Here is a 19322-nt window from a genome sequence, read left to right as displayed (position 1 = left end):
CAAATTAATCGAGATACCTATAGGCTTAGGACAGTACTTACCTGACATATTACAAGCACACTCAAACCTTAGTTGCTATTACTTTTATTACATTGTATTTGTGTTGTCGAGTGTATGCAAGACAAATAAATAGTCCTCAGGGAAGATTCCTAAATAAAGAGACTGACAATGCTTTTTACCATTTTATCACAAGTGTCATAAAATTACAGAGAGAATGTTAAAGAAAGACTCTTGGGACTTTTACATTTACAATAACAGGATAAAGATAAGTATCCCCTTTTCCTCTCTGAACTTGGACAATCAGATGCAGACACACACACTCCTTAATCAAACTAAGAGTCACTGGAACCATAGGCCCAATGTATGAGGAGCATTCTCAGATTTAAAAAAAAAAAAAAAAGTTAAACCAGACCTGCCTGCTACTGCAGGTGAGGATAGGACTGGAAGAATCTAGAGTTCCAAGCCAGCTGCTTCACACTGAGAGACAGAACCAACACCATTGTTAGAATAAAAAATGACATCAAAGGGTATGTGTTACTGAGTGAAGTTTTCTGGACCCTGTTAGATACTACAGTTTAGAGATGCCAGGATAAATAAAATAATGTACAGACATCCCATCACTGAAAGGCTTATCTAAAGGTGAAGCCTATTGAATAAGAGACTGAGTTATAAGCATGTCAGTATCTATAGGAGTAAGGGAACAAAGAAAATCAAACCAAAGCACCCATATTCTCTCTCTCTCTCTCTCTCTCTCTCTCTCTCTCTCTCTCACACACACACACACACACACACACACACAGGCATACAAAAAAATTAAGGAAAATGGCATGACACAGAATGGAAGGACATGAAAAACGAGCTGGCATTGCTCAGGAAAGGAGCTGAAAAGAAAAAAGAAAATGGCACAGAAATGAAGGTCACCCTGAAATATAAAAAGAATAGACCATACAATTAAATAAACAGTAAGCACCAGAGAGCGCAAAACAAAAACAGAATTTAAAACAATGACTGAAAATGAGTAAGTTAAAAATACATAAAATAAAAGACGTGACCTCCACAAGATGAAAATATAAATACCACAACAAATCTTTTAATTCGTAACGGAAAAAACTGTTCAGAAATACAGTGGTACCTCGATTTTCAAATGTAATCCGTTCTGGAAGAGCTTTGGAGTTCTGAAACATTGGAAAACAGCCGACAGCTAAGCCTCAGAATCTTGCACTCAGTGGAAGCTGTGTGACATGTTCGACTTTTGAGGCGTGTTCAAAAACTGAAGCATTTACTTCCAGGTTTACGGCGTTCGTAAACCGAAATGTTCGTCAATGGAGACTTTCGAAAACCGAGGTACTACTGTAAAAGGAAGATTTGAATTCAGGTTTGAAAGAGAGTATACCATGTATCCAGAACAACTGATAAATTACAAGACATTTCTTGGTAAACTGCTATAATTTTAAAGAAGAGAGAGAGATTTTTGAATATCAAAGAACAGATAATAAAAATAGGATGCTCTCAACACATATGAGGTCTGACAAGTAAGTTTGCGAACTCATCCGAGAAAAAGTGCCACATACTTCATTGCTGAATATCACTACAGTCACCTTCGAAGTACTCCCCTTGGGAAGCGATGCACTGATGCCAGTGCCTAGTCCACCCTTCAAAGCAATTTTGGAACTCTTTCTGGAATGGCCATCAGAGGTGTCATCATATTACCCTTGATGTCCTGAATGTCATCAAAATGTCTTCCTTTCAATATTTCCTTTATCTTTGGGTAAAGAAAGAAGTCATTGGGGGCCAGATCAGATGAGTAGGGAGAGTGTTCCAATACAGTTATTTGTTCCCTGGCTAAAAACTCCCTCACAGACAGTGCCCTGTGAGCTGGTGTGTTGTCATGATGCAAGAGCCATGAATTGTTGGTGAAAAGTTCAGGTCATCTAACTTTTTCACTCAGCCTTTTTAGCACTTCCAAATAGTAAACTTGGTTAACTGTTTGTCCCGTTGGTAAGAATTCATAATAAACAATCTCTCTGATATCAAAAAAACTTTAGCAACATCGTTGAAACAAGTTCATGAACCTAATTGTCTGAACTTGTACACAAAAAATTCCACTAGAAGGTAGAGAGCTAGAAAATCTAAGACAAACTAACACAGAAGGAATGAATTTCAAGTAGCTACTCCAGAAAAAAAGAAAAGAAAATGTTAGTTTCACTAAGCCAAAAACCAACTTCCTTCTAGTCTCCTAGAAAACTTGGATTGTTCCTACAGTCTGAGGCATTTTGTTAGGTGTATTAGTTATCAGTGAGCTTGACTTTCTCTACCACACCTGAGCTCCTCACAGGCTGCCTTGTTCATGCCTGCCTATTGGGCTCAAAGTCTTGTCTGTTGGTTTGATTTACTATGTGATTTTAGAAATCTGGGGCTCCAAAACAACAATAACAAAAACTTGCTGGTAATTCAACAAACCTGCCAAAATTTGGGTTTTAAGGGAAAACAAAACATAAAAAAATCAATACTAAAATGAAATACAGTGTTATTAGTCAGAGTTTTTCTGTCCACGATACAAGGCTGCAGTCCATGGTAAACATTTTGACGTTAAATTCTGAAATTCCATGACTTGCCTCTCTAATTAATTGCGTTTCATGAAAAGTAAAACTCTTGTGATAAACAAAAAGTATTAAAAAAATGATTTTCAGATCATGGTTTTCTGTGATCAAGAGTATTTCTTTCTGTGTGAACACAAAGGCTATACAATAATGAGGCAGCCAGAGAAAGCAGGAATTTATTCCAGGTACCAGTTCAGGTACCAGTTGGGCAAAGATTATGTTCCAAGGAGTCAGTCTTCTATTATTTTTATTTTTAAATAAAGGTTCAGATCAGTCTTTGGGCCAGATTCTCTCCAAGCTGAGTGTGTCCAGTGCTCTGCCAACAGGTGCTGACATCCATATAACTTTCCATAACATGGGCTTTTTAGAAAAAACACATGAACCTTGAATTTCTGAACAGTACATGGTGATATGAAGAAAAAAGACAAAAACAAGAAAATCATTAGCTTAGGTCCTTTCTACTTCCACTTTCTAGGGAAGAATTTCCCAGGGCTAACACTAAAGAGAGAACATGTTTCAAACCTGATCTAATTGCTATCTCCATCCATTGGGGTTATGGTTTAATTGTACACTGTATATAGAAACAATGAAAGGAGACAAAAAGAGATTTATGAGGGAGGGAGGGAGGGAGGAGGGAGGGAGAAAGGAAGGAAAAAAAGGAAAGAAGGAAGGAAGGGAGGAAGGAAGGAAGGAAAGAAGGGAGGGAGGGAGGGAGGGAGGGAGGGAGGAAGGAAGGAAGGAAGGAAGGAAGGAAGGAAGGAAGGAAGGAAGGAAGAGAGGGAGGGAGGGAGGGAAGGAAGGAGGGAGGGAGAGAGAAAGAAAGAGAGAGAGAGAAGGAAAGGAAAGAAATAAAACAAAGAAAGATGCTCAGGATCCCAATCAAACATGTTGATTTTGGCATGTTCTTATAAAAAGAGAATTAAATAAAAGATGCTGGGAACATACAATCAAATTGCCACAACTGCCTAGGGCTGACTTCTATGAGTCAATTTTACAAAACATGGTCCTTGCGATACCATCTTCAGCAATTAATATTTATCGAGCTGCTCCTAAGGTACATGACACATGAACAGATATGATTAACTTCCTGTTCTTTAACCTTCTCTCTAGAAAATGAAGCCAGTACAACCTTCAGAATATCTGCCTCAGGGGGAAAAATGGACTTGCTCTAACAACCTGAGCAAACATTATTTCAAGAACTAATTTTCCACTTATTTGGTTCTTGCTTTCTCTATTTTCAATATCCTGTGATGTCTCATAGCGACTTACAATTGCAACTCACTAAGTACAAACTGGCACAGTCTAGAATGTGTTTGTGTCCATTTCATTTGTTAAATGCTTTGTATTTTAACATGTCCTTTAATAACAATTACTTAGATTCGGCAAAGTAGCTATTGTTTTCCCCAATTACTTAAATTAGACCAAGTAGCTATTGTTTTCCACAAATATTTAGTGACTTATTATTCTAGGTCTCCTAGTTTATCAGGGCTTCAAACTTTCTGATATTAAGGCTTATGTTAACAAGGAGGCCTGCTCACTCGAAATTATGTTGCATGCTCCATAGTAACTCTAGGTTATTTTTACTATTTATCGCCAGCTCCCCTTCTAATAAGTTGCAAAAGAGGTAAAGGAAGTGTATTTGACCACTTATTGAGTACCAAGTCCCGTGCAATACATTTTGCTTTCATTATTGTATGTATACAGAATAAACCTATGGGGTGGGTGTTGGTATATTTTTGTTTTGGAGGAAACGGATGATGCTTACAAAAATAGCTTATTAACTGGCAGAACTGGAATTAGAACCCAGGTGATCAGACTTCAGAGCCCATGTTCTGTCTGACTTCGATACACCTGACCCTTTTGGTTTGTAGAAGCAGCTAAATTAGGTTTATACATACTCTCGATATGCACATTGTTTCAGATGACAATTCATATATTTTAATTGCTGGCCATATAGATCACATAGGTCATATTTTCTAAATATATATGTTGGTAAATATATAGAAAAAAGACTACAGTCACTGTAGAAACATGTTACTGCTTATTATGCACACTCCAAGTGTCTTTTGATTTCAACCTAATTCAACACACACAGTGTCTTTTGATTTCAACCTAATTCAATACACACAGAGATTTAGGTACCATATAGAAAGATATAAACATGGAGCTATGAGAACTAAAGAGTGAACGTGACAGACTCTGAGCCTAAAGTATAGGTGATACACTACTGTGAAGTCCTGGTAAACAAATCTAACTGGAAGTCAAATGCAGTTCTTTAGCTAATTTATGTGTTATATTTATAAATCTGAATTATATATGCCAGATAGCATCGTACAAACATCATACAAAAAATAAAACCATCTTCTTTTCTATCAATAGTACTTTACTAATTTCATATAGAGCCCCCCTGTATATTGCAGTAAAAAGTTTTGAGAATTTCTTGTACCTTTTTACAACCCAGGACACTCTAAAATATAGAGCTATAACATTTTATAACCTTTCTTATTGTAACACCATGTTATTTCTCCCATAATATTGTTGGTAGCAAAATTTGAAGAACATTTTACCAGTATTTTTCAAGGCAATTGCAGATTAACACTTTCATTATTAAGTTCTTCAGTGTTGGCTTATTTGTAGGTTTCATTAATTGATAATAGTATTAGTGGCATACTATCTAGTTTTGCTGTTATAAAAATTAATGCCCCAATTTTGCACAAAGTATCTAAAACAGAAAACCAAAGTAAGAGTATCTTGCAGTGTAAGGAAATGGATGGTTGGATTTGTGGTTCCTGGAAGACAGTTATCAGACAAATTGGCTTTTCCCTGAAAAATCATAAATTAATTATGTGGCTTCATTTGCAAGCCTACACTTGCAAGCTTCTGTCTTAAAAATTCTTCTTAAGAAAAAGGGCCATTTTGTTGTAGTTTCTCAAATTACCTTCTGAATTACAAGTATTATGTGACTTCGAAATAACACCTGCCTAATTACTTCACTTATTTATTAATTCAACAAACATTTATTGTACTGTACTATGTGTTATGCATCTGCTAAATATCTTATGTGCAAGAATGAACAGGGTCACAACTATGTCTGCCTCATTATACTGAGAGCCTAGTGAGGGACCCTGGTGAGTAAACAGGAAATAATAACGGGAAGGAGTGAGGACTACTGGTGGGTAGTAGAGAATACCATGGGAGTCCAAACTGCATAATATGTGCCATGTGTGCTTGGTTTTGCCTAAGGGTGAAAATGAAGGAAGGTCGTTCATACAAGCAGAGATGTCTGTTCAGTGAAGCAAATGCTGGAGGAAGAGAAGGAGGAGGAAGAGAATAATACTTTGCTCAGAGAATGACTCATGTGAAGGCTGAGGGTTGAAGGAGGCTGAGGATGCTCAGGATATTGGGAATAATTGAATTAAGTGGTACAGAAAGTAGCATGAGGCGTGGGTGGCAGTTGCTCAGAAGAGATCATGTGAGGGAGCCATTAAATGAGTGGTACTGTTACCCCTGAAAAGGAGGGTAAATATCATCTTAAGGGTTATGGGATCCATTAGTTTAAGTACATGTGAGATATGATGATATTGGTTTCTTAGAAAGAGTGTTTGGATAAAAACGAGGAAAACAGATAGAAGTGGAGACAAAAGGGAAGGCAAAAAAGTCAGTAGAACCTGTTACAGCAATCGAGTCAAGAGAGCACAGTGCTTTGAACTAAAGTTGTGATGGTGGGGTGAAAGGTGGTTCCCTAGGCACGCGTGTGTGTCCCAAGTGTACTGTCAATTGTATATTTGCACTATTGTTTATCCCCCATTAAATCATGAGGTGCCAGGGGCCATGGGCTCTGCTTTCTGCTGACATTATAATGTCTGTGAAAGCTCGCCAAGTCCTTGAAGATAGAGAACAAAAATTAAAATAATAAATACAATGAAGATAAGAGAGTCACATTTGGTTTTCTTAACATTTTGTTCTGCTGTGTGGTAGAAGTCTCATGAGATGTCTATCAATAACAAATACTTAAACTTCTTTGGACTAAAGATATGATAGAATGTATTTTGGAAAAATTATTCTATTCCAAAGGTTTTTAGGTACATGGTTTTGATTTTAAAAAGAAAGCCACATTTCAAGTATTTGGTACAAGTTTGTGGTGAATATAATGCTAACAAATGTCCACTTGGTTGAAAGGGACTTTTTTTGCAAGAAAGAATTTGAGCATTGTAAGGAAAGAAATGTAAGAGGAAAAGAATAAAATTCCTCCTTAGTCATTTATTATATTGCTTATTAAAAAGAAAAAAAATTCTGAGTCCAAATATCTCCCTTTATTTTTTATTTTTATTTTACTTTATTATCTGTATAATTTTAAATTATCTTCTATGGTGATGTGTCAGTGACCTAGCTACCAAAATAATAAATTGGTGCTTTGTAATATGGGCTAATTTTCCTCAAGGAACTCAACCTAGAGTTTCACATGCATAATACTTTTCCAACTTCAGGAGAAAAGCTCTTCACTAAATTATCACAACCTCGAAAAGTGACAAATTATCACAACCTTGAAAAGTGAAAAAGTGGAAGTGCCCACGAGTCAAATGCATTTCCAACCTTGCTTTGTAAGGAAGCTGATTTGCAGTAATAATCTCCTGGGTTATCCCTAGAAATTATGTAAAATGGCAATCAGAATAAATTGAATGAATCCTACACAACTAAAGTGGTAGTAAACAATACCTTTAATAGATTTCATGTTTCTCTGTCTAATTAAATTGAGTATCATAAATAAAAATAATCAATAAAACTCAAAATGGACAAACAGCAACAATGCCCTGATAAGTTATTTTACTTTCCTTTGAGATGATGACAGCATGTTCACAGATAACCTTCCATTATGTGTTGGAAGCCAGGTGGGCCTTTTTAATTGAGAAAATGGAGTCTCACAGCTAGGAAACTGGTTTTGGATTATTCTTTGACATGTGTCTTAGTTCTTTTATTTTTTATTTGAAGATCTCCATGTGACTCAGCATAAGATTAGTCATTGGGCCATTTTGTTTTCTGGTAAATTTCCATGTTATTTCTAGTCTCTTCAATTTCTTTAGGCATTGCTACCCTTGAAGATAGATTTCCAGACAATGAACTCTGAAATCATCGCAATGCCACTTTATTTCTGGCCTTCTGCCCGGGACATGCCCTGTTAAATTCCAGCATCATGTTCTCCAGTGGTAGGGACACCAGACACTTTACTTACTCTTGATAGGCTCCTGCAAAGGACTGTAAAGAACATGCTGCTCCGAAGGCATTGACGTGAAGTCAGAGATACCTGGGGCATAAAATGAAGGTAAAGATGAAGAAGGAGAAGGAGGAGGATCAGAGACAAAAAGAAAATTCTAGTGCATGCAATTGCGTTTATCTATTACTTTAGTCTTTCAGTTCTCTGTGCATTTCTTCCTTCTTCATAGCATGTATTTGAAAGATTAAATAAGCTATTTTATGCAAGCTGTCATTGTTTCACCTGGCCATAACAGTATATCATGAGCATTAATTGGTGGTTCCGCAGCACAGTTACAGGAGGGATTACTTTGAACTAATGAGGAAAATATCAAAAAATACTAGGAATTTGCAAACTATCATTGTTGAGCACATGTGTCCAACTGAGCTGTGCATGACTCTGGGTTTCTGCATGGGGGATGTCTCAGACTGTGGATAGAAGGTACAGTACACAGTGAATCAGCAGTGACTATTTTTAAATATATACCTGGGTAAAAACACACCAAATTCTCTATTTTTCCTCAAGGAATTCTGTGGCAGGGAAATTCTTCTTTCTTGTGTGGAGAGAAGACGTGTTGTTAGACTACTCAAAACTAAAATAATGACTTGGAGATTCCCCTCACATGTCAAGGCAATAGTGTATATCTAAGACCCAAAAACTCAAAAACAATATGGATAATTTAATTCAATGAGACTCATGCTTCCAGTTTGCAAACCTTTCACAGAAATGATTAGAGTGTTGACAGCTTCCTGTGATATAAAATAGAAAAATCTATAGTTGAGTGAAAAATTATTAAAAATGTATGGCCCAAATCTTGCAATATTTAGCCTAAACCAAATGGATGTACTTTATAATAGTTGCTTGAAAAGGAAATTAGGTGTATTATCTCCTATATACAGATAGTTACACGTAGTTTGAATAGAAATGTAAATTCAAAACTTGAGTTGTTCATACTGAATCAAATCGATGACTATAAGCTCACCAACTATATGGGTTAGAACTCAAAAAACAAAACTAACAAAAAAAAACAATAAAAGTGACCTCAAATATCCAATATGTAATTAGACAAGACATTAAATAAAATATCTAATCAAAAAGACACAGCACAACTGTGAAAAATTTCAAATGGTAACAAAATATAGAAGTTATAACTGTTTTCATGGTTTCATAGCTCTATCACATTTTATTTGATTTTTTTTCTCATGGATAAAAATATATAACATAACTGGGAAGAAAGTAAAAGCTAACAAAGGAAGTCCAATATATTTATTAACTGATTTTACAAAAGTAGAATTAAAATTCAGTAAAATTATAGCTTCCCTGTCTTTTAAATAAAAGGAATTTTGTTTTGATTTAAAGTTTTAAATTAAATTAATTTAATTTAATGTTGTCACTACTTATGACCAAGTCAATTACTATAAAGTATTTGTAGTGATATGCTACCATAGTTGTTGTAGTAAACTAGAGCATGCAAGGATGTCAGATCTCACCTGACAACACAGGACCAGAGAATAATAATGGATGAAAGGAAAGAAGAAGAATTAGAGGTGGGAAGCAAGATAAAGTAAGTGAAGGGAAAAAAGAAAGGGAGACTGTCTCATGTAGTAACAAAAACACAGTGGTCATTCAGTGGATAAAATAAAGTGAGAAAGGAAGAGCGAAAACTTAGAGAAGTTAAGGAAATATGTGCTACTTTATTTAAATCTTGATGTGGAAAGAATGCTTTACTCTGGCAATTTCTCCTCATTCTGCTCTCTTCTAAGGCAAGGACTTCCCTCCAACAATCCCAAATATGCAAATTATTTCCCTCTACATCCTTGTGTTGATGCCCTCTTTGTCTTTATCTTTGTTGTTTGTTTGTTTTTTAAGTTTCTATGCTTCTCCAAGTTCTGATCGAAGTAGTTTAGTCTTTTAGAAGGAGTCTACTTAATTTTCAAAGTCTGTGTGACCATTACTGTGATAGAAAACATACCTTAGCATCTTTTTCTAGCAGTCTTAAGCTTGTTGTAGACATTGGTCCCCTCAGGAGAAAATTGTGTCTCCAAAGAATGCCAAGGCTAGTGCGTATTCAATTAGTTGCGGAGAACAAAATTGTCTTGCCAAGGTAATAAGCAATGAAAAGCAGATACAGAGTCCAAAACTTAAAAATCCACCAGGAGAGGAAAAAGTATTTTTTAAAAAGGAAGGGAAGACAATTTCATCTATCTAATAAATCAAGAAGGCATAAAATACCTGTTATTTATTTTGCAAGCTGAGGTCAAAAGTCCACTATTTTTCAAGAGAAACCATAACATCTTTTCATTTCAATTAACCTTATAAAGCAGTCAATAAACATTTTTGAAAAATATTTCTGGCAGCTGTAAAGGCAGAAATTGTTTTAAAGGAAGCTTTTTATTAAGATAAATGGAGATCTATATGGAGTTTTGTGCTCAAATTTCCAAGTCAAGAGTCTGAAAGATATGGTTCTGAGACAGTAGCTCAAAAGCTGACCTGAAGACACTTGCTCGCCTCCTATGAGGCACTGCACAGGTGTCTAGGAAAATCCCATTTCTGTGTTCTTCTCCTTTACTATTCCCATAGAACACTTCACTTCAGACACTGCCCGTCACCAAATGTGTGTGTATTTCCCCCCACAAGCTGATGCTAGTAGAGTGTCCTGTAATTCCATTCAGTTCTGACACTATCCATCTAGCGTGAGCATCAGATCCCACAAATTAAAGGCTCAGTTCTATAAGACTTCCCTCACTTCAGACACTGATCACAAGTCCCAGATTGTCACCTGTACTTCAAACCAATCTGCAACAAATTGGGGTTCCCTGGGCCCTTTCTTTGGGTTTAATAATTTGCAAGAATGGTTCGCAGGACTCAGAGAAACACATTTACTGGTTTTTCATAAAAAATGTAATAAAGGATACAATGAACAGCCAGATGAAGAGATACATAAGGCAAGGTATGTGGTAAGGAGTGTCCATCCCTCTCCAGGAGCACTTTCAGGTTCACCAACCTGAACATCCCGGTAGCCTGTACTTTGAGGAATTTCATGGAGGCTTCATCATGTATGCACGGTCAGTCATTAACTCAGTCTCCAGTCTCTTCCCTTCCTGGAGTATGGGGCTTGGGTGGAAAGTTCCATGGTTCTAATCACAGCTTGGTCTTTCTGGGGATGAGCCCCCATCCTGAAACTATCCAGGAGCCCACCAAGAGTTGCCTCCTTAGAACAAAAGACATTCCTGTCATCCAGGAAATTCCAAAGGAGTTAGGAGCTCTATGTCAGCACCAAGGTCAGGAACCAAATATTAGAACAAAATATGTTCCTAGTGTTCTTATCATTTAGGGAATTTCAAGGAATTTAGAAGCTCCTGCCAGGAACTGGGATATATATATATATATATATATATATATATATATATATATATATCCATATATATATGTATGTGTGTGTGTGTGTGTGTGTGTGTGTGTGTGTGTATGTATACATTTATACCGGGGATGCCAAAAAAATGTATACAAGTGGACACTTTGGTCAGTGGTGCTCAAGCAGTAGTTCACTGTAATCAGCAGTGTCTGGACGCTGATGGTAACCACTTTGAGCACCTCTTGTAATTGCAGAAGTCAAACATGACTTGTATTTATCTTTTGCTATCAGCATATATTGAATAGTACAATTAATCCAGTTTTTTCCTTTCTCAAAATGTGTATACATTTTTTGGCACCGTGTATGTGTGTATTTTTTTCCTTTTATTTCACAACAACAACAATAAAAACCCAGAAATGTTTCAAAGAAAAGGGATAGTCTCCTGAAGCAATGACCACAGTCTTTTTTTTTTTTAACCTTTTGAGATATTAAAGATAAAATTATTATGTATTACTTATAGCATTCTGTAAATAATATCTTTAGCCTTTAACTTATCCCAAGGCAGAATTATTGCAGATAATGTGATTCTACAATTAACAATTTAGAAAATTGACACAATATTAATTTGGGGCTAATCTGATTGACTATCCTATTATCATAATACTCATACAGGGAAGGATTTTTTGTAACAAGGTGTTACGATGCCAATGTTATCATTAATGAAGTTAAGACTATTTCAAAATCTCCTTGGGAAAGTGAAAATAAATTGAAAAGCTTGGTACAGAAGCAAGAAAGTAATAAGAATCTAGAGAAATTTAAATGATATGTTTTATTTAAAAATAGCACCATGAAAAATAGAAAGGTTCATCATGTTAGTTATTGAATTAAAATCTAAATAAAAATTGTAAAACGAATGAATTCTATTAAAATAATAATTAATTCTACGAAAATAAAAAACATGTTTTGAAGAAAACATTTTATTTTTTACGTAAGTGAATGTCTTTATTCCAATCTTCAATGGTCATATGCTACAGGACCGTGTTTGTAACTGACCCCTTTTGGTAGAATATTTAAAACAAAATGTTATGCTTAAGATTCTGCCCATTATAGAAGAACCATTCAATTTGAATTAGTTTTGATGAATGTAATAAGTTCAAAACAGAGAATGGATGTAGAAAACCTAAATCAGTCTGCAAAAATAAGTCATCATTATGTATCCACCTTCTAAACAAGGTTTAGTACTAGAGATTTAAGACATAAAAAAATATTATTGGACTTACATTATAGAAATATCTTTAAAGATGAAAACCAGAATTAACACAGGTCCTTACACAAATATTGGCTTGTTCATAATAAAAATTGGAAAAAAATAAATAATTATCATTACTAGAGATGGACCAGCCTAGAGAAAGGTATTTTGGAAATTCATTTAAAAAAATCTTAAAGTGAAAGGTTTAGTAGAGACTGCAGATAGGCGATGTTGAAAGCCAGGCAGCTGGTCTGCCTAGAACTAATTTAAGTCAGCTCTAAATACTCATTTTTTTTGGCAGCAGAGGGCTGGGGGATAGGTACATTACATGAGTTATTGAATGCTAGACTATTTTCCCTTGAAAATTATGTGAGTTGCCCATGATACCTTAGGATTAACTTATCTTAAAATTTCCATGTATGCCAAATTCACACAGTTTTGTACTGACTCCAGTCCTGCGGAAAAAAAAGATAAAGAGTGGGAATATATAAGAAAAAAGGGGAAGGAAGGAAAGGAAGGAAGGGAGGGAGAGAGGAAGGAAGGAAGGGAGGAAGGAAGGAAGGAAAAATGAAAGGAAGGAAAGAAAAGTGTGAGGGAAGGAAGGAGAAAGGACTGCATTTGCTGAGACATGTACCATGTTGATACCCAGAGGCTGAGTGGCTTTTTGATGTCCAAGTTGCTGACTGGGTTGGAGGCGAGTATGGGGGGTGAGGGGCAGGTATTGTGATGGCATATCAGCCACGCAGAATGTAACTCCGTACTCGGGATACTTATAACAAATTCATGTCTCACTGCAGCTAAGAATAGTGATGGTGAAAGGCAACAATTCAGAAAGGGTTTACAAGGATTCTTCTCTAAGCACAACAAAGACTACCCTGAAAATATACAGGATCATTTCCATTGTCAGTGATGTGAAACATGCTTAAAAGAGACATGTGTATGATTAGACTAAAACATGACAACTAGAGTTCAGCCCAAGCTTCCACAGAATTGACAATAGAAGACAAAGCAGACATTTCCTGAAATTTCTTAGGCACTGATCTGACCTGAAGTGCTACATCAGTATCCATTTATTCACCATTGTAGTCATTTATTAAAACCCTGTAGAAGAGTAACCTATGCAAGGCACACAGCTACAGGATGTGGGGATTAAACTGTAAAAATGATGGCATGAATCCTGCCCTTAGGGAGCTTACAGTCTAATGGGGCACAAAAGGGAGATAAACTCTGCGTATAAATGGCTATAAGGTTCTGCACTACATAGTAAGTGCCATGGTAGGATTACAGGTAAAGCACTGTACAGTTTCACCTGAGGGAAAATGTCAGTTATAGTAAGAGACAGCGATGTCTTCAACAGAAGTTGCCTTTGAACTGAACTTTGAAGGATGGGCCTGTAACACTTTGAGGACAGGATGCTCTACATAAAGAGTTACAAAGATATAGAGGCAGCTGGCACTGGAATCTGTAAGAATCAGAATGGGTATGAATAGAAAGATAATTTGGGATATATTTTAGAATTTGTGCTTACCCATGGACATAGCAATTCTATGTTTCAGTAACTAGCCTGAGAAGCACTAATCTACATTCACAGGGTAGCAGGTACAAGGATGTGGCAGACTTTTAAGAAACAATGTTAAGTAAGAAAAATACAGAGAGCCCTGATGAAGTATGTGATCATTTAGGTCACACACACACATAAACTAGATTTCTGATAGATGCGTGTATATGATTATGCACGCCTGTTTGTTTTCTGAAAGGAAACAAATCAAATTAAAAGCACTGCTTTCCTCTGAGAATTGTATCAGAATAGAGGTAATAAAGTTATTTTTTAATGAAGAAAATGGAGTTTTGCATTTCTTTGGTAATAAAAACTAATTAAAAATAATTACTAGATATTAAAGAGTGCATTTAGATAAGTAATCCACTTCCCCCACGTAACTAAAAGCAGAGGCACATTTTTTCAGTCATCTGGACTGACCTTGTTTTTTCTCGGTTCTTTCTTATTTGCCACTTAACTCTTCATAAATACTTTTATTTCTTATGATTTAATGTTTTTTAGAGTAAGGTAGGGTACCCTCTGAACTATGACAAGATTGTCTTATAAGAATTTTGCACAAAGTACATCATACATATAAAAGATAAGGGCATGACAAGTAAAAGAATATTTGAGTATTATTAATTTTCCCCTTCTTATTTTAGAGAAACACTCTCCTTGGAATATGGTGGCTACAGTTTTGTATGTGTTACTTTACAATATATTAGACACATTTCTATTCATAGTAAAACTTGTTGGGAAAAGATAGGTGAACAGAAATGCAATGAACGTACTAGATTCTCGCCAAGATACCTGGATCATTTCTTTGTCAAAAAGTGCTAAGTGCGGGAGGTCAGAACCTGGGTTTTGCATCTCATGGGAAACCGTGACCTCTGTCAACACAGCAGATCCTAACAATGTGTTCTGAGGCTGACAGATGGGGTCTCAGCAGAATGGAGTGCCGCTTATTTCTTTCCCTACCTCCTTCCACTCTCTTAGCAGTTACATTTTGTCCCTGAAGGATGCCTAGGAAGCAGAGACTGTTAAAACCCTGCGTCCATGGGAATGACAGCCTGATGCTGCTGAGACCAGAGTCTAAGTGCCAGGTGTGAAGGAGCAATCATAGCTGAAGGGAGACAGACATACAGAGAGGATCCCTCTGCAGAGACGATGGGATTTGTTTCAAATGGTGTATCCTGTTGCTCCATTATTTTTAGTAATAGTTAGAGGACTTCAGCAATTACATTTGAGAAGGGGGAAAATTAGCATAGCCTTAAATTTTTATTTCAACCTGTAAAATATTTAAGGCCTCCTCATATAGCCTTCTAAATAATGTAACTTGCCTTTATTAAACATCCTTACTTCATTTCAACCTTTGGTCCCAGAACTTCCTTGTGTCTTGTGAATTATTAAATTTCATAGGAAAAAAGAAAAAAAAATCTGCTATCCTAGACATCAGTCTGGCCACAGTACTCTCCTAAACTTGAAATACTCCTCACTAGGCAAAAAGAGTCCTGGAAAGACATATTTGTATAACCAGAAACCTTGGCTTTCCTATTCCCCCAGAGTTGTACGTCAAGATATTAGGACTAACACAACTCTGCATGGTGCCCAGTAGGCTGTTTGTCCTATTCCTATCAGACCGTAGGAGGCATACCTTATTTGGCACGTCAAGCTGGCACTGCTTCCCTGTGTGCTATTATAGGGAAAGCTGAATGCCAGAACCGGGAGGCATTTTGTCACATAAACGCCGAGGAATATTTAGACCAGAGCGTTTGCTGATCCATATGTTTTAACTAGGGTTGTTATTTTCATTTTCACAAAGGTAGGGCATCTGCTCTGTAAAGAATGATCTTGAAATTCTTTCTGCCTCATTCACAGGTTTCCTTGTGAGCATAATACAAACATATGGGGGGAAAAAAACCTCTTGAATTAAAAGAACATTTTATTTGATTTGATTGTATGTGAGCTTGTGTTTATAGTATCTTCTAGTTAGAGCTTATAGAGACCTTATAATACGTATCTGTTTCTCTGGCTTTGAGTCTAGTAACTTTTGAGTGTGGGAGATGAAGTTAGAGACAGTGTTCCATATACGTAAATAATCCAAATGAGACATGTGTTAAATTACAGCAATAGCTATTTATCAGGACTTTTGTTCCAGGTGCATGGGGGTATGGAAGCTTTCTCCTTTGAAACAGTAAGAAAATGCTCAACAACAATCTGTCTTGAATGCTTTGCTTATCACTAGCCCAACAGTGAACCCTGTATCAAATAATTTCATGGTGTTCCTTGACTATCCAACTCTGTAATGTTCAAACTAATGCTTCTAACCAGTCACTATTTTTCCATCGCTTCCACTAGTAGTTTATTGAAGAATATAAGTATCACTTGGATTATTCTTGCCATCTTCTACATACAAAGTGAAGCCAGTCCACTTTGTAATTAGGTGATGCAGCTTATCAATTAAAATAATAAAAGGATCACAGGCCATTACTTCAGGTAAACTGCAAAGAATATATGTTTACTGTGTCTTCTAACAGGAAATGACATGTTCTTCAATTGTAAACGTCCCTGATTACACAACTCTATGAAGGATACCACCAACCTCTGTTTACATTAGGAAATTAGTTACTTCCTGATTTAGTATGCGTAGTAAAATGTTAACTCACACTGTTCTATTAGAATAAGAAGTCTTGATTTATAGGGCATGTGTATGGGTATGCAAAAATAGACACACATTAAAGCCTAATTTGATGAAAGAATCCTGACAGCAATGTTTATATTTACTCATTTTTGTAAATAGTGAAAAGAACCCGAGTTTGGCTTCAAGGATAGATACTGTCTGCGATGGGACTGCGTTAATTATATTGACAGTGAAGTCTTATAATATTGCAACATGATTAAAATTATTTTGTTATGACTTATTTACCATAATGATTTTTATTGGTCTTATTTGCTGTTATCTCTGAATTCTAAAATAGGTAGCAAAAATACTGCTTTTCCAGTACTGAACAATGGAAAATAACTTCACCATTTTTCCTCAATTAAAAAAGCAGTTTTATTGGAACTATTTATTTGGGTAGTTTATTGGTGGGTATTTCAAGATGATTAAGGAACAATAAAATAACTCTCTGAATGGGGAAAAGAGATTGTCTTCCTAGTTTGATGTTCTTTAGTTTGACTTTCCATTGCCAAGCTCTTTCCATGGATTCAGATATGATTTCATAACCAATTACTGACATTGTAATTAACCTAAGGACTGGGTTCAGTAGACACACGTAATGCTTGAAGTGATATCTCCAAAATATAATCAAATACCCAACATCTTTTGATTGTGGTCATGACAAAGTAACTTGTACCAGACTAGACCTTCCACCAGAAGCAAGTATAAAACAGGACGAAATATATTAAGCAACATTTTTCAAACTTTGGAGAATAGGTGGTACAGAAATGTGATTCTTGACAGAAAGAGAAGCACATGACGTAATCCTTATGGTTACTCCAGCTTTCTGCCTTGAGGTTCACTTCAGACAACAATATAAAGAAATGGACTCTCAGCAAAACATGGCAATATTGCTCAGCAGAGGAAGCAAACTTCTGAGCTCAGCCTACTGAAGTGGCTAGAAACTGGAGTGTGGGTTATTGAGAAGGAGGTTACTGCACAGAGAAGAATCTAGTTAAGTGTTTAGAAAAACACTAAGCTGCACATGTGCAAGATGAAATTGCATGAAGTCTAGTTACTAGGAAGTTAAGCACTGAACAGAAATCCCATAGGTGAAAAAATACAAGGAGACATAGGAATTCTAGCCTGACACAGTAGAGAGACCATGCTGAATACGTCATGTTTTCAGTTGAGATTTTAAAAGGTCATATATTAAAAGGAGAACAACTTGAGTCATTTAGTAAGGCCTAACCTAGACTTCCTTTAACAAAGCTTTGTTTTTCTCAATTTCAAAAAGTGATCTTGGGAAGAGAAGATATATACCAGAGAGAGCATGAACAAAAATACCAAACACACAAAGGCAATGTTTTTTTTGTTTGTTTGTTTGTTTTTTCATTCTAAATAGGTTATTATTCATTAAGATAAGTAGAGTTTTTTCCAGAATGTGGTTGTGTTAATTACTGCAAAGGGAATTCTCCCTGGAGGATATTCAACTTCCACCAATTCCCTAATGTATCCATTTTTCAGACACACTTTAATATGAATGACACTGAAAAATCCATACTTGAAAATGGAAACTAGATGAACTTTTGAAATTTGGGTTTGCTCCAAAATCCAATGAAGACAGCTCCAATTGACTGGCCTCATTCACAGACAGTTTGTCCATATTTTTAGATACATCAGATTGATGACAACAAAAGCCAAAAATGATCATGTGAAATGGCAGGAATATTTGGCAGAGTGCAACCTGTAATTTTATTTTCCCTGTATCCTCCAACATATTGAGGCTATTATGCACTGGGAGTGGATAAATAAATACTTATGGGAGCTTCTCTTCCCAGCTGGCTAGACACTCAACAAGCAAGGTACTTAAAACCACCAATGGTAAAAGTAACAACAATGACAAAAAAGATAAACCTCCTTCTATTTTTCTATTGCATTGGCTAAGATTGTCATTTAAGTGTCCAAACAGCTGTGCCTGTGCTGGGTTTGTTGCCAGCTGATCAAAAGTAGATCTGCTTATTAGAATCAGTACACCAGAAATCTAACTGAGGACTTACCATGGGTAAGTTTGAGAATGCATTTCCAGCATCTCCATCTCTTTAAAAGGCTCTTGTCTATCTTGGTTGTCTGTAAGAGATTAAGTAATTTTCACGACAAATAGTGGTAGCAGTCATAGCTGTAACAACAACAATAATAATGTTATAATTTATTAAACACAATGGAATATGCACTGTTCTAAATGCACAATAGACATTATCACATTTAATTCTCCTATCAATCGTTTGGTGCTAGTCCTGTTTATAGGCTGTTTCAGGGGGAATTTATTAAATCACCTAAAGTCATATAGTTAACAAGAGCCAGTGCAAGGATTCAAACAAAGCTAGTTTGATAGAAATCACACTCTCAACCTGAACTAAACTACAGAAATACCTATGTCTTCCAATAACCTCAACTCTCACTCAGAGGCTTGATTGTTTGTTCCTTATTTTTGGTATTGTAACTTAGCAAGTTATTGAATACAGCTTTCTTGCTAGAAAGGGAAAGTAGGCCTTCCTAGTGCCAAGTAGAAATCTGCCCTCGAGTGTTCTCATGGGTGTTGTCATGACTATGTAGACCTTTCCATAATAGAGGTGGGAGGCCGCTAGTGAACCACAGAGCCAGAGCCATG

This window comes from Rhinolophus sinicus, linkage group LG05 (genome assembly GCF_036562045.2).
Source record: "Rhinolophus sinicus isolate RSC01 linkage group LG05, ASM3656204v1, whole genome shotgun sequence".
NCBI classification, from domain to species: domain Eukaryota; kingdom Metazoa; phylum Chordata; class Mammalia; order Chiroptera; family Rhinolophidae; genus Rhinolophus; species Rhinolophus sinicus.
Note: the sequence above shows the minus strand (reverse complement) of the source record.